General features: G+C 50.1%; 1 protein-coding gene across 2 annotated transcripts in view; it reads left to right on the top strand.

The window, feature by feature from the left end:
- Positions 1 to 5,277: 5,277 nt before the first annotated feature.
- Positions 5,278 to 12,547, top strand: part of LOC144807681 (uncharacterized) — a 50,288-nt gene continuing 43,018 nt past the window's right edge. The window contains exons 1-3 of one of the 2 annotated variants that reach the window (XM_078673319.1): positions 5,278 to 5,430; positions 8,416 to 8,550; positions 10,759 to 10,813. The gene's annotated coding sequence lies outside the window, so the exon portion shown is untranslated. Of the gene's footprint in view, positions 5,431 to 8,372; positions 8,551 to 10,758; positions 10,814 to 12,547 lie in introns of those variants that run through there. The other variant, XM_078673318.1, reaches the window with a different exon arrangement.

Raw genomic sequence — 12,547 nt, 5'->3', positions numbered from 1 at the left:
TGATGGCTCCCAGAGGGACGTGGTCGATGTAATGAAGGGTGTGGCTTAACAACCCAAACTGAAAATACGTGCTCGGCATAGTGTGTCGCCCCACTGGTATTTTGCTGCTTCGCCATTCCATCCATATATAACAAGTAACATTACATCTACTACAAGCCAGGACTATTGGCTTTGTCAATGGTTGTTAGTTGCATAAGATAAATATGCAACAGCGATGGCTTCAAAGCTTGAGGGGGAGCTGCTAAGGGTGAGAGGGGGCTGCGAGAGGTGAGAGAACTGTAGCTGGTGTGAGAGCGGCACTGCGAGGGTGTGATGGGTGCTGCGAGGGTGTGATGGGCGCTGCGAGGGTGTGATGGGTGCTGCGAGGGCGTGATGGGCGCTGCGAGGGTGTAATGGGTGCTGCGAGGGTGTAATGGGTGCTGAGAGGGTGTGATGAGCACTGCGAGGGTGTGATGGGCGCTGCGAGGGTGTGATGGGCGCTGCGAGGATGTGAGAGGCGCTGTGGGGTGGTGAGAGGGCGCTGTGAGGGGTGCTGCTGGGGATGAGAGTGGCGCTACTAAGGGTGAAAGGGGCTCTGCTAGATGTGAGAAAGAACTCCAGGTGGTGTGAAAGCTGCACTGCTTGAGCGAGAGAGGGCCTGGTGGGGGTAACAGATGTGCTGAAGAGGGAGCGAAAGGGCACTGTAGTAGACAAGCAGTAATTCGGGGGTTAGAAGGGTAACACAGGGTTCGGGGACGGGGGCTGCAGGGGGCAAGGGATGCCCTGCAAGGGGGGAGAGGGGACATTGCTGGTGGGAGAAGGGCACTGACGTGTGCCTGGGAGCTGTGCATGAGAGGGGATCGCTGCAGACTTCATCGAGGGCATTGAAGAGGGTGAGGCTGGGGGCACTACCACAGAGCGGAGTGCCATGGCAGTGGCTAACAACAACAAAAGGATGGAGCTGATAGTGTGATAAGTGTGTAAACGGGCGCTCCTCTGGTGTGAGATTGGATGCCCCCCGGAGGGAGGCCGGGCAGCGCGTCACTGGTTGAAGGTGTAACTCGGGGAGTGATCAGAGGTGCGCATCTGGTAGTGAGCCGTCACAGTGAGATCTTGAAAGGAGTGAGTTTGTATGGGAGGGGAAGCCCCTGTCTACCGGGACTGTGTGTGCACGCGTGTGGTTGAGGTGTGAATAGGGCGCACACTGCAAGAAGTCACTGTGGGGAGAGTGGATGTGTGCACGGGTGATAGTGAGTGTATGGAATCACCGAGTGAAGGTTGCATCCGTGCAGGTGGTGAGGAAGCAAGGAGAGGGTGAACCAGTGTGTGTAATGACTGTCTGCTGGAAGTCTGTGTGCAGCGATGAAGGGCTGCTCGTTGAAGGTGTGTGCAGCGTGATTGTGAGGGGACTGTGAGTGCAGGTAGTGTCTGAGAACAACTGTCTGCCAGCAGTGCGTGATACGTCACCGATGCCCTGAAAACGCGCTGGCGGTATATATATCGCTGTGACACCCCTCATGGAAAGTGCGTGCAAGGCGCGTGTCTTCAGAGAAATGTGTGCACCGGGAACCATTGTGCAGACGTTATATCAGAGGGAGTGTGTCAGTGAGATTGTGCATAGAGAGGCTTCTTGCAGAAAGTCACTACAACAAAGTGTGTGCAGGGGGAGTGCGTGTATGGGGGTCAAAAGTTAAGAAGTCACCACAGCCGATTAGGAAGTCACTGCAACAAAAGTGTGTGCAAAGGGGATCACCAGCTAGGTAGCCACTAGCCACTGCAGGGAGAGTGCGTGCAGGGTGAGTGCGTGCATGGTGAATACCAGCAGATAGTGTGATAAGTGTGTAAAGCGGCTGCCATCTGTGGGTTCTGCCCCGGTAGCTCGCGCATTTTAATGTAACAGGCCATTGGCTTTGAATAGATCCCACAGGCTTCCCAGGAGCGGGATACACTTACAGGGGCAGATTTAATCTTCCCTGAAAAATCAGTGGGATGCCAGTGGAGCATAGGACAAAGAGGCGCGAGTGGTTTATAGCCGCTGCCAAAAGGACCACTGGACATAACTTCTTTAAACAGTATATGTCCATCTTCACCATTGACCCAGTAATGCACACCAGAACCGGAGTCGTCAAGGACAACTGTGGAAATCAAACCACACACACACAGGTATCTAGGTAATCCATAGGATTGCTTCTGTTGTGGGGTGGGAAGGGGGAATTCCATAAATCTAATGCCATTTGAATATAATTAAATTGGGGACTTTACTGTAAGGAAAATAGTACTTCAAGGAAGTAAGCGGCCACTAAGGCATTTATTCCACACACATGTTTATTTGTTGACAGGAAAATACACTATGCAAAATGTTTCAGTAACTGACAGCTTTTGGTTAAACCTGGGCAGAATCATTCAAATTCAAACTTTGTTGACAACGAATTAGAAATGTATGGTTGTGTGTACAGCGCCCTAGGCCATAGGGGTCCACACAAAAGCTTCAAATTTAAGTTTTCTAATGTTACTAAAAAGACCATGAGACTGAAGATAACAAGCATTTGCAATGCAACAGGTAGCACATTTACACGAGTTTAAGCTATTGGGATTGTAAATGACAAAGCATTTTATTTATGTTTTGAGACCCAAAACATAAATAAAAGGCATTGTCATTTACAATGCCAATAGCTCAAACTTGCGAAAATGTGAGACAAATTGCATTGCAAATGCTTGTTCCAGTTTGTTGTGTGTCCAAACACCCATTTGGTAGCAAGTAGCAGGTTTACCCCAACTGCCTGGTATTTAGTAAACATCAAATGAATCGCTAGTGGGCTGCCAACTATCAGGGTCGCACTGAGATAGAGAATATTTACGGGCACCAAAATAAAAATGCTCACCATTAGTGAATAGCTGAAGAAGTGGCATCTATAAGCTAACTGTAATGCACAGCTATCATGCAAAAGGAAAATAATAATAGACTACTGCATAGAATATCTGTGCAATGCAGTAAAAAAAGTACATAGATATGCAAGTCAGATTCAGAGAGCACTATATTCATTCTATATCATGCATTAAAATATTTTAGCTTTCTCCCACTGGAAACTTGCTCTGCCCAATGAAAGTCAATGTTAACATGTTCCCCCACATTTCATTAAAACTCTCCCACATTGTTGTACCAAAATACATTTAAGACTTCTTTATTCATGTACATGAGGGTATACGCTGCTCATGTGCGTGCTTATATTACGTGAATGCCGGTTCATTACCATTAAAGAGAGGCATAATAGATTTGCAATGTCCCTCTCTGTGACATTACTGCACACTGCCTATGCTAATTAACAAACCCTGCCCCTCTGAAACCTATTTTTTGTTTTGTTTAGGGCTCGTGCCCCTTGTACTTTTCATTTTTGTACTTGCGGTTTGCTGTTTTCAGTATCTGTATGGACTTAAATATACAAAAGTGATGTTATTACAATCCTTAAAATAGCAAATGTGTCACAAATTGTGGCTTACGTGAGGACGGAGGGACAGGAGACTGATTAGTTAAGTGGTGAATAAATACACCAGCCTCGTCACACTCACACTTCCTTGAACACTTGACAAGCCTGTCTGCTCAACTGCGACCCCTTTTTGAAGAACATGGAAATACACATGTAGCTGGGGTGGTCGCCGGGAGGATCTAGATCCGTGATACTCAAAATACGGCCCGGGGGCCGCAAAAGGCCCTTCATGGCCTTTACATGCGGACTCCTGGGCAGCAGCAGCACTGGGCTGCTGTTTACTCGAGTCAGAACTAACATGAACAAGAAACGTACATATACAGCAAACACTTATTTAAAGGTTAATTGCAGTTAGGAAAATGAAGTAACTAGGCCCTTAAATTTAGGAACACCTTCATTCTTAAAGGCAGCCACTAGATATACATGCTTTGTTTCCCCATCCCAGACTTTACACCCCGCTGGCATCAGTGCGGCACTCGGTCACACCATAGACCAAACTTTGCGGCCCCGAGAAAATGTTTGTGAGTATCTGTGACCTAGATCAACAAAATGCTGGAGTAGTTAGACAGGAGGATGAAACAGAAGCTTGCATCTCTAAAAGGCACAAACAGGAACCAATTAAAACAAGCATTGGCATAGCCAATAGGTCTTGTCTTTGGGACCTTATAAGTGTTTAGTCTTGCAACAGTTGATGTTGTTGCACCAAGGATATTGTGCTGGATAACTAAACACTTATAAGGTCCCAAAGGCGAGACCCACTGGCTATGCCAATGCTTGTTTACCTGATGGGCATTGGCTGACCACTACCTGGTTACTGAGGCCCTGGTGAGGTTGAGTCATATGTGGGGGAGTTTTAGCCTCTTCAGATGATGCTGTGTAGGCCCAGGCCCAGGTACACTGAGGCGCAGTCGGTGCTGCCTGGTTACTGAGGCCCTAGTGAGGTTGAGTCATATTTGGGGGAGTTTTATCCTCATCAGATGATGCTGTGCAGGCCCAGGTGCAATGAGGCGCAGTCGGTGCTGCCTGGGAGTGTGTTCTTTCACTTTCGATTGGCGGGGGGGGGGGGGGGCATGGCTGCCCCCCCTTCACTCTGGTGAAAGCCACAAACGGGATTCAAGTCGATCTTCGCATCACAGACTTTTCAGGTGAAAAAATGTCCCCGTTTGCTGAGGCCTTGAAAAGAGCGACGCAACTCCAGCAATGAGGGCCAAGGAGCATTGATGATACAAAATAATCATCGATCGATGCAACAACAACAACAACAGATGAACCCCGGAGAGCAGGCTCGAGACCCTCCAGCTCCAGACAATCTTTCCACCTTGCGACCTCACCTGGGGTTTATTTCGGGGCCTGGGTTCCCTGCTGAGGGTCATGACCTCGCCTGGGGTTTATTTCGGGGCCTGGGCTCCCTGCTGTGGGTCATGGCCTCACCTGGGGTTTATTTCGGGGCCTGGGCTCCCTGCTGAGCCCGAGTGCAGGACTGAACCATGAGCAAGGGGTGAAGAGGCCTTGGATTAACTGCGCATGCGCGGAGGACAGACACCTCTCCCACCAAGGACCACGAGGCGCCTCGCGACACAGCAAACGCTGAGATTTCAGTGCAAAGCGTCTCGGGTTGGCTCCTCTATATTGGGGGAAGTGTCTTTCCTCTGCGCAGGCGCAGTGAGACTGAGCGTCTTCTGTCCAGGGTAGTTCACAGGCTGCACTTCGTGCACGGTCCTAACTCGGCGATTGAAAGTAGTGTCTTCGCTCCACACATGCGCAGAAGTGACGAGCGGTCCTGCGCGTGCGCAGCAGTGAGACGCCTTGTTTTGTTCGCCCGCCTGTGGCTCGGCGTGAGCGTGCGCGTCACTCCGGGGGCAATAACACACCGGGCCCCACTCCTCACAGGCATCCGGGCCCCCGGGTGCCGGACTTAGCCTCTCCCCCAGGCCCTGCTGCCCCCACTGAGCGGTGCACAGGAGAGGTGAGACACTCTAATCCCAGTTTCCAAGCTCCATTGGGACTGTCATCTTTGCGCGTGCTGGAGACAGCGTCTGTTTTCTACACATGCGCAGTTGCACGGCGCGTGAGACCGATCATGCTAAGCCTGGCTGCAGTCATCCCCGTTTCTAAGGTGCATTGGTCGCTTTGTATCTGGGACATTTAAACGGCCACTGGGGCTGGGGGGAGTTTGGAGCTCCCAGTGTGGTCATGGGACGGGCGGGGGGAGCATTGCAGTGTTGAAGAAGCCGAGTCAGTCACCGGTCACTGCTTGTACAGACCCTCCGAGGGTTCATAAGAGGGTCAGTCACCGGTCACTGCTTGTACAGACCCTCCGAGGGTTCATAAGAGGGTCAGTCACCGGTCACTGCTTGTACAGACCCTCCGAGGGTTCATAAGAGGGTCAGTCACCGGTCACTCCTTGTACAGACCCTCCGAGGGATCATAAGAGGGTCAGTCACCGGTCACTGCTTGTACAGACCCTCCGAGGGTTCATAAGAGGGTCAGTCACCGGTCACTCCTTGTACAGACCCTCCGAGGGATCATAAGAGGGTCAGTCACCGGTCACTCCTTGTACAGACCCCCCGAGGGATCATAAGAGGGTCAGTCACCGGTCACTCCTTGTACAGACCCTCCGAGGGATCATAAGAGGGTCAGTCACCGGTCACTCCTTGTACAGACCCTCCGAGGGATCATAAGAGGGTCAGTCACCGGTCACTCCTTGTACAGACCCTCCGAGGGTTCATAAGAGGGTCAGTCATCGGTCACTCCTTGTACAGACCCTCCGAGGGATCATAAGAGGGTCAGTCACCGGTCACTCCTTGTACAGACCCTCCGAGGGATCATAAGAGGGTCAGTCACCGGTCACTCCTTGTACAGACCCTCCGAGGGATCATAAGAGGATCAGTCACCGGTCACTGCTTGTACAGACCCTCCGAGGGTTCATAAGAGGGTCAGTCACCGGTCACTCCTTGTACAGACCCTCCGAGGGTTCATAAGAGGGTCAGTCACCGGTCACTGCTTGTACAGACCCTCCGAGGGTTCATAAGAGGGTCAGTCACCGGTCACTCCTTGTACAGACCCTCCGAGGGATCATAAGAGGGTCAGTCACCGGTCACTCCTTGTACAGACCCCGGGTCAGTCACCGGTCACTCCTTGTACAGACCCCCCGAGGGATCATAAGAGGGTCAGTCACCGGTCACTCCTTGTACAGACCCTCCGAGGGATCATAAGAGGGTCAGTCACCGGTCACTCCTTGTACAGACCCTCCGAGGGATCATAAGAGGGTCAGTCACCGGTCACTCCTTGTACAGACCCTCCGAGGGTTCATAAGAGGGTCAGTCATCGGTCACTCCTTGTACAGACCCTCCGAGGGATCATAAGAGGGTCAGTCACCGGTCACTCCTTGTACAGACCCTCCGAGGGATCATAAGAGGGTCAGTCACCGGTCACTCCTTGTACAGACCCTCCGAGGGATCATAAGAGGATCAGTCACCGGTCACCACTTGTAAAGACCCTCCGAGGGATCATAAGAGGGTCAGTCACCGGTCACCGCTTGTACAGACCCTCCGAGGGTTCATAAGAGGGTCAGTCACCGGTCACTGCTTGTACACACCCTCCGAGGGATCATAAGAGGGTCAGTCACCGGTCACTGCTTGTACAGACCCTCCGAGGGTTCATAAGAGGGTCAGTCACCGGTCACTCCTTGTACAGACCCTCCGAGGGATCATAAGAGGGTCAGTCACCGGTCACTCCATGTACAGACCCTCCGAGGGATCATAAGAGGGTCAGTCACCGGTCACTCCTTGTACAGACCCTCCGAGGGTTCATAAGAGGGTCAGTCACCGGTCACTCCTTGTACAGACCCTCCGAGGGATCATAAGAGTGGCAGTCATTTCATGGTTTTGCAGATTACGTTTTCTGAGAAAACCAAAGCCCCTGCAAGATGCCGCATTTGTCAGACACCAGATACTCCTGCAGTGCAAATAGGATGATGATAGCAAGATATTGGCTGGATCTGTGCCTACACCTGCGCACAATGAGTGTCATTTAAGCAATACATATTCGGAGGGCACGAATGTGTGTTTGTCGACATGGCCGAACAGACTATTCAGTGGACTAATAATTACTGTATTGAGTTACTCTTTCTCTTAACTATAATACACTTGCACCGATTATATGGGCCCCGGACTGAAAGCTGGGTGTTTCCGGTTATCATACCAGATTTGGGCACACATACTCATCCAATATGGCGGAGTTTACCTATAGACTACATTTACACAGATATGATTCATTGTCTCTGTATAATGTGTGTGTGATGTATCGATCTCTGACACTCTACATTGTTATGAGCAGCTCTCTAAAACAAATAAAACGTATATGAGAAGGTAAGTACCCTTCCATTTTCATAACTTGATTTTGATAGAAAGTGTCACTCTAAGTGTCACACATTTGGTCGTTGGAAGTCACTCATAAGTACACTGAAACTATGAAAATGTCACACATAAGCAATCTGAAACCTTGGCAGCTATGGAGATTTAGTGTGCCTCACTCACATAAATGCACTTTTTGCATCAGAGAGTGATTGATACTGCCAGGATTCTGTTCCAGTGTTAGCCAGCCAGGTGTTCGCTTGGGAACATTTAAGGGATGCTACTACTATTATGATAGGAGTATACCAGGGGTGTTAGCGTCTTCCTTGTGGCTTTATGTAGCTCATACAGTCTCAATCTCCCTGATGTACGTACTGTACTATGCAAAGGGAGACCAACTTGGCCCATCAAAAGAGGTTGGAGAAGCAAAGATCATTCATGGAAATGAATTAATAGTTCAAAATGTAATTTTAGATTAGGAATCTAGGAATAGGTTATCTGATTTAAAATAATCAATACTTTCCCTGTCAAACTGTTTTTTGTAAAGAGAGAGTACCGCCAATCATTGTTCTTTTTATCTTTATTCCTTTCATAAGCACCCAAGGGCAAGAGGGCACCTTCATAAACAGCTGCCAACACCACCAGTGCTGCGGAAGGTGGGAAGACAACCACCACCAAGTCGACTCCCACCACCAGCTCTGCAGCCTTGGCAGATGGTTCTGGCGACCCCAGTAAATCATGTTTATTATTATTTCTAACTTGTAACTATTCCCACTAGTAAAAGTATGGCCTTGTACATTTATACTATTTACTTTTCTTCAACTTTACTATCAAAGGTTTTTTATCCCTTCATTTTCCAGTGTTTTTCTATCTTTTGCGGCTGACTTTCTCCTGTCTGTAACTTTTCTGCATGGACATCGATTCACCAAAATTCCAGGGGTATCAGAAGTGACATCACACAGCCTTTGACCTTAATGAATCATAGCATTTGTAAAGCGCACTACTTACTCGGGTTTATAGACAAGGGTTCCTCTGAGAGTGGTGTTGGGGTCGGTGTGGATCTGGAAGTGGAGGTGTTCGGTGGTGCTGAGGGCTTCGTCGGTGTTAGGCGATTCCTCCTCCTACTCTGTTGGTGCGGTCCCTGCTGGTGATCTTGTAGCCTTCCGGGATGGCTATGGCGATGTCGGGTGCCGAGGAGGGGTTCAGCTAGGTCTCCGTCAGGAAGGTGACGTCTGGGGTGGTTGAGTCGAGTAGGTCTCAGAGTTCAACCGCGTGTTTGCGGGCAGAGCAGGTGTTGAGAACCAGAGGAAGTTATATCATATGACCTTTAATCCTGAGTCTTTCCAGGAGGTGAAGTCATATAACCTTAATCCTTAGGACATCACAAGAATTGACATCACTAACATTCTATAATAACTGCATCATTATTATGAAAATACAAGTTAAACAAATGTCTGTTTTAATTTCCACCTGTATTATGGTGCTGATATGATCTTCGAAAGTGGTGGGAAATAATACTAGCTCTGAATTGTAGAAAGTGAAGCAAATGAGCCAAACCTCCTCTATGGAGTGTGCAGAGAGGTTCAGAAACTGAGGAAATGTTTTTAAGTATTGGGTCAAATAGTGCATTGTAAAGCACATTTTTCAAATAGATTAGCTAAAAAAGGCTCTCATTAAATATTCATGTATTTTCCTATTATGCCAAGCCAATCGACCCCATTGTTTCAAAATGTGATCTAGGGCCCCTATATGTTAACAAATATCTCTAGCATGTCAGGACCAGCATTTGATCATGGCTGCCCCGCTCCCAGGGGAACAGAAGGCTAGAAAAACTAGTGCAATCAGGGGAGCAGAAGGCAAGAGAACAAGTACAATCAGGGGAGCAGAAGGCAAGAGAACGGGCACAATCCGGGGAGCAGAAGGCAAGAAAACGAGTGCAATCAGGGGAGCAGAAGGCAAGAGAACGGGCACAATCAGGGGAGCAGAAGGCAAGAAGGAGTACAATCAGGGGAGCAGAAGGCAAGAAGAAGGAGTGCAATCAGGGGAGCAGAGGCAAGAAGAACGAGTGCAATCAGGGGAGCAGAAGGCAAGAGAACGGGCACAATCAGGGGAGCAGAAGGCAAGAAAAACGAGTGCAATCAGGGGAGCTGAAGGCAAGAGAACGAGTACAATCTGGGGAGCAGAAGGCACGAGAACGGGCACAATCAGGGGAGCAGAAGGCAAAAAAATGAGTGCAATCAGGGGAGCAGAAGGCAAGAGAACGGGCACAATCAGGGGGGCAGAGGCTAGAAAAACGAGTACAATCAGGGGAGCAGAAGGCAAGAAAAAGAAACTGTCTCACACCACTGCGGTTTTGTGTTTTAAACACAACTAGGACATAGATTGAACGACCAGAGTTTTCCTAATGCAGACTGCATAAATGAAACCAGCGGCACCGTTCGCTTTTGTTAAACAAGCTCTTGGCATTGCTGGGGGGGTGCGGGGCGGGAGCGCATTGCTTTGAAGTCTGATGGCGGGGGAGCAGCTTGGGAGGCAGCATTCCATTGCGGTGCGAGGCTGATGGGTTTGACGTGGACGCGCGTCTCACACGACTGGTTCACATGAACTGGACGTAATCTGCGCTTGGTCGAGAGTTTGTTTTGCCTACTATATACTCTCGCTATTAATCCCTGCGGGATATAATAGCGAGTCCTAACAATGTACATATGCAAGCATATAAAAACTGTATATAGCGTTTTCCTACTATGCTTTCCCGTATGTGTGTGTCTGTTGGTCTCTGTGTTTCTGTCTCCCATTCCCTGTAGGGAAAGTATGTAGCTCCCCTTTGTAGAAGAGTCGGTCAATAAGGAGCACACTGCATTGAATAATTTCTTGGTATGCACTTTTTATTAGTATTACAGGAAATCACAATGATTGATTGTCTCTGTTATATTCTTCAGTCCCTTAGGTGTGCCTTGGCCGCCGCCGTCCCTCGGACAGAAGGAAAAGACTCAGGTAAGTGTTTTTGCTTTATGGTTTAGTCAAGGGAAGATGTGAGGGATAAATAATAACTATGCATAAATGTGAACGGAGGGTGTAGAGCACAGCTTTCCAAATTTTTCTTGTTGGTGACACACCCTTTTGTGAAAATATTTTCAGGGACACAGTAACACGAGAAAGCGCAGCGAGCGAGCCCGAACCACCTATGGTGGGTTCGGGCCCCACACATACACACCCCACCCCACACACACACCCCACACACACCACCCCACAGGCACCACCCCACAGACACACCACCCCACACACACCCCCCACACACAAACCCCCACACACACACAACCCCACTCACCCAACACCAACCCCACACACCCAACACCAACCCCACACACCCACACCCCACACACACCCCCGCACACACACACACACACACCCCCACACCCCCCCACACACACCCCCCACACACATACCCCCCCACACACACACACCCCACACAGAGAGACTTGAGGGACACTGTTAAAGGGTACTAGTGAGGGAATCAGTGGCAGAGGTGGCCTTTCCCTCCATCTGTCTCCCTCCATCGGTCTCCCTCCCTCCCTCTCTGTCTCAATCCCTCTCTGTCTCAATCCCTCTCTGTCTCACTCCTTCTCTGTCTCCCTCCCTCTTTGTCTTCCTCCCTCTGTCTCACTCCCTCTCCCTCAGACTGTCTCCCTCCCTCCCTCCCTCCCTGTCTCACTCCCTCTGTCTCACTCCCTCTCTCTCACTCCCTCTCTGTCTCACTCCCTCTCTGTCTCACTCCCTCTCTGTCTCACTCCCTCTTTGTCTCACTCCCTCTCCCTCCGACTGTCTCCCTCCCTCTCTGTCTCACTCCCTCTGTCTCACTCCCTCTCTGTCTCTGTCTCACTCCCTCTCTGTCTCACTCCCTCTCTGTCTCACTCCCTCTCCTGCCGACCGTCTCCCTCCCTCTGTCTCACTCCCTCTCTGTCTCCCTCCCTCTCTGTCTCACTCCCTCTGTCTCACTCCCTCTCTGTCTCTGTCTCACTCCCTCTCTGTCTCACTCCCTCTCTGTCTCACTCCCTCTCCTGCCGACCGTCTCCCTCCCTCTGTCTCACTCCCTCTCTGTCTCCCTCCCTCTCTATCTCCCTCCCTCTCTGTATCCCTCCCTCCCTCTCTGTCTCCCTCCCTCTCTGTCTCCCTTCCTCTCTGTCTCCCTTCCTCTCTGTCTCCCTCCCTCTCTCTCTATGTCTCCCTCCCTCTCCCTCTGTCTCTGCCTCCGTCTCCCTCTGTCTCTCCCTCCGTCTCCCTCTGTCTCACTCTCTCTGTTTCACTCTCTGTCTCCCTCCCTGTCTATCTCACTCCCTCCCTCTCTGTCTCACTCTCTCTCTCTCTGTCTCACTCTATCCCTCTCCCCCGACCAACATATTCTGTGGGTTCCATAAGGGTCTGTGACAAAGAGGAAAAAATGTTGCTTTCATTCTTAAATCTTTTTTATATTTTCCTGTATTGGTGGTGCCCAGGTGCGCAGCGCCCCTACTCACTCCCCCCCCCCGCACTCCTCCATGCCCAAGGCTCACACGGGCATTCTCCATTGAACTGAATTGTTTATGTTTTTGTTTTCGTAAGGTTACAAGCCGCAGCGTGCAGTATGATGTAAATGTGAAAGCTTCTATAGGGCTTCTTGGCAGCTTTTTTTCCCAATGCACCGCGATCCCGGGGCTGCCCCAAACCCCAGGCCAACCCCCTGGACCCAAT

This window comes from Lissotriton helveticus, chromosome 1_2 (genome assembly GCF_964261635.1).
Source record: "Lissotriton helveticus chromosome 1_2, aLisHel1.1, whole genome shotgun sequence".
In the NCBI taxonomy this organism is placed as follows: domain Eukaryota; kingdom Metazoa; phylum Chordata; class Amphibia; order Caudata; family Salamandridae; genus Lissotriton; species Lissotriton helveticus.
This window is presented reverse-complemented; position numbering and strand designations above follow the sequence as displayed.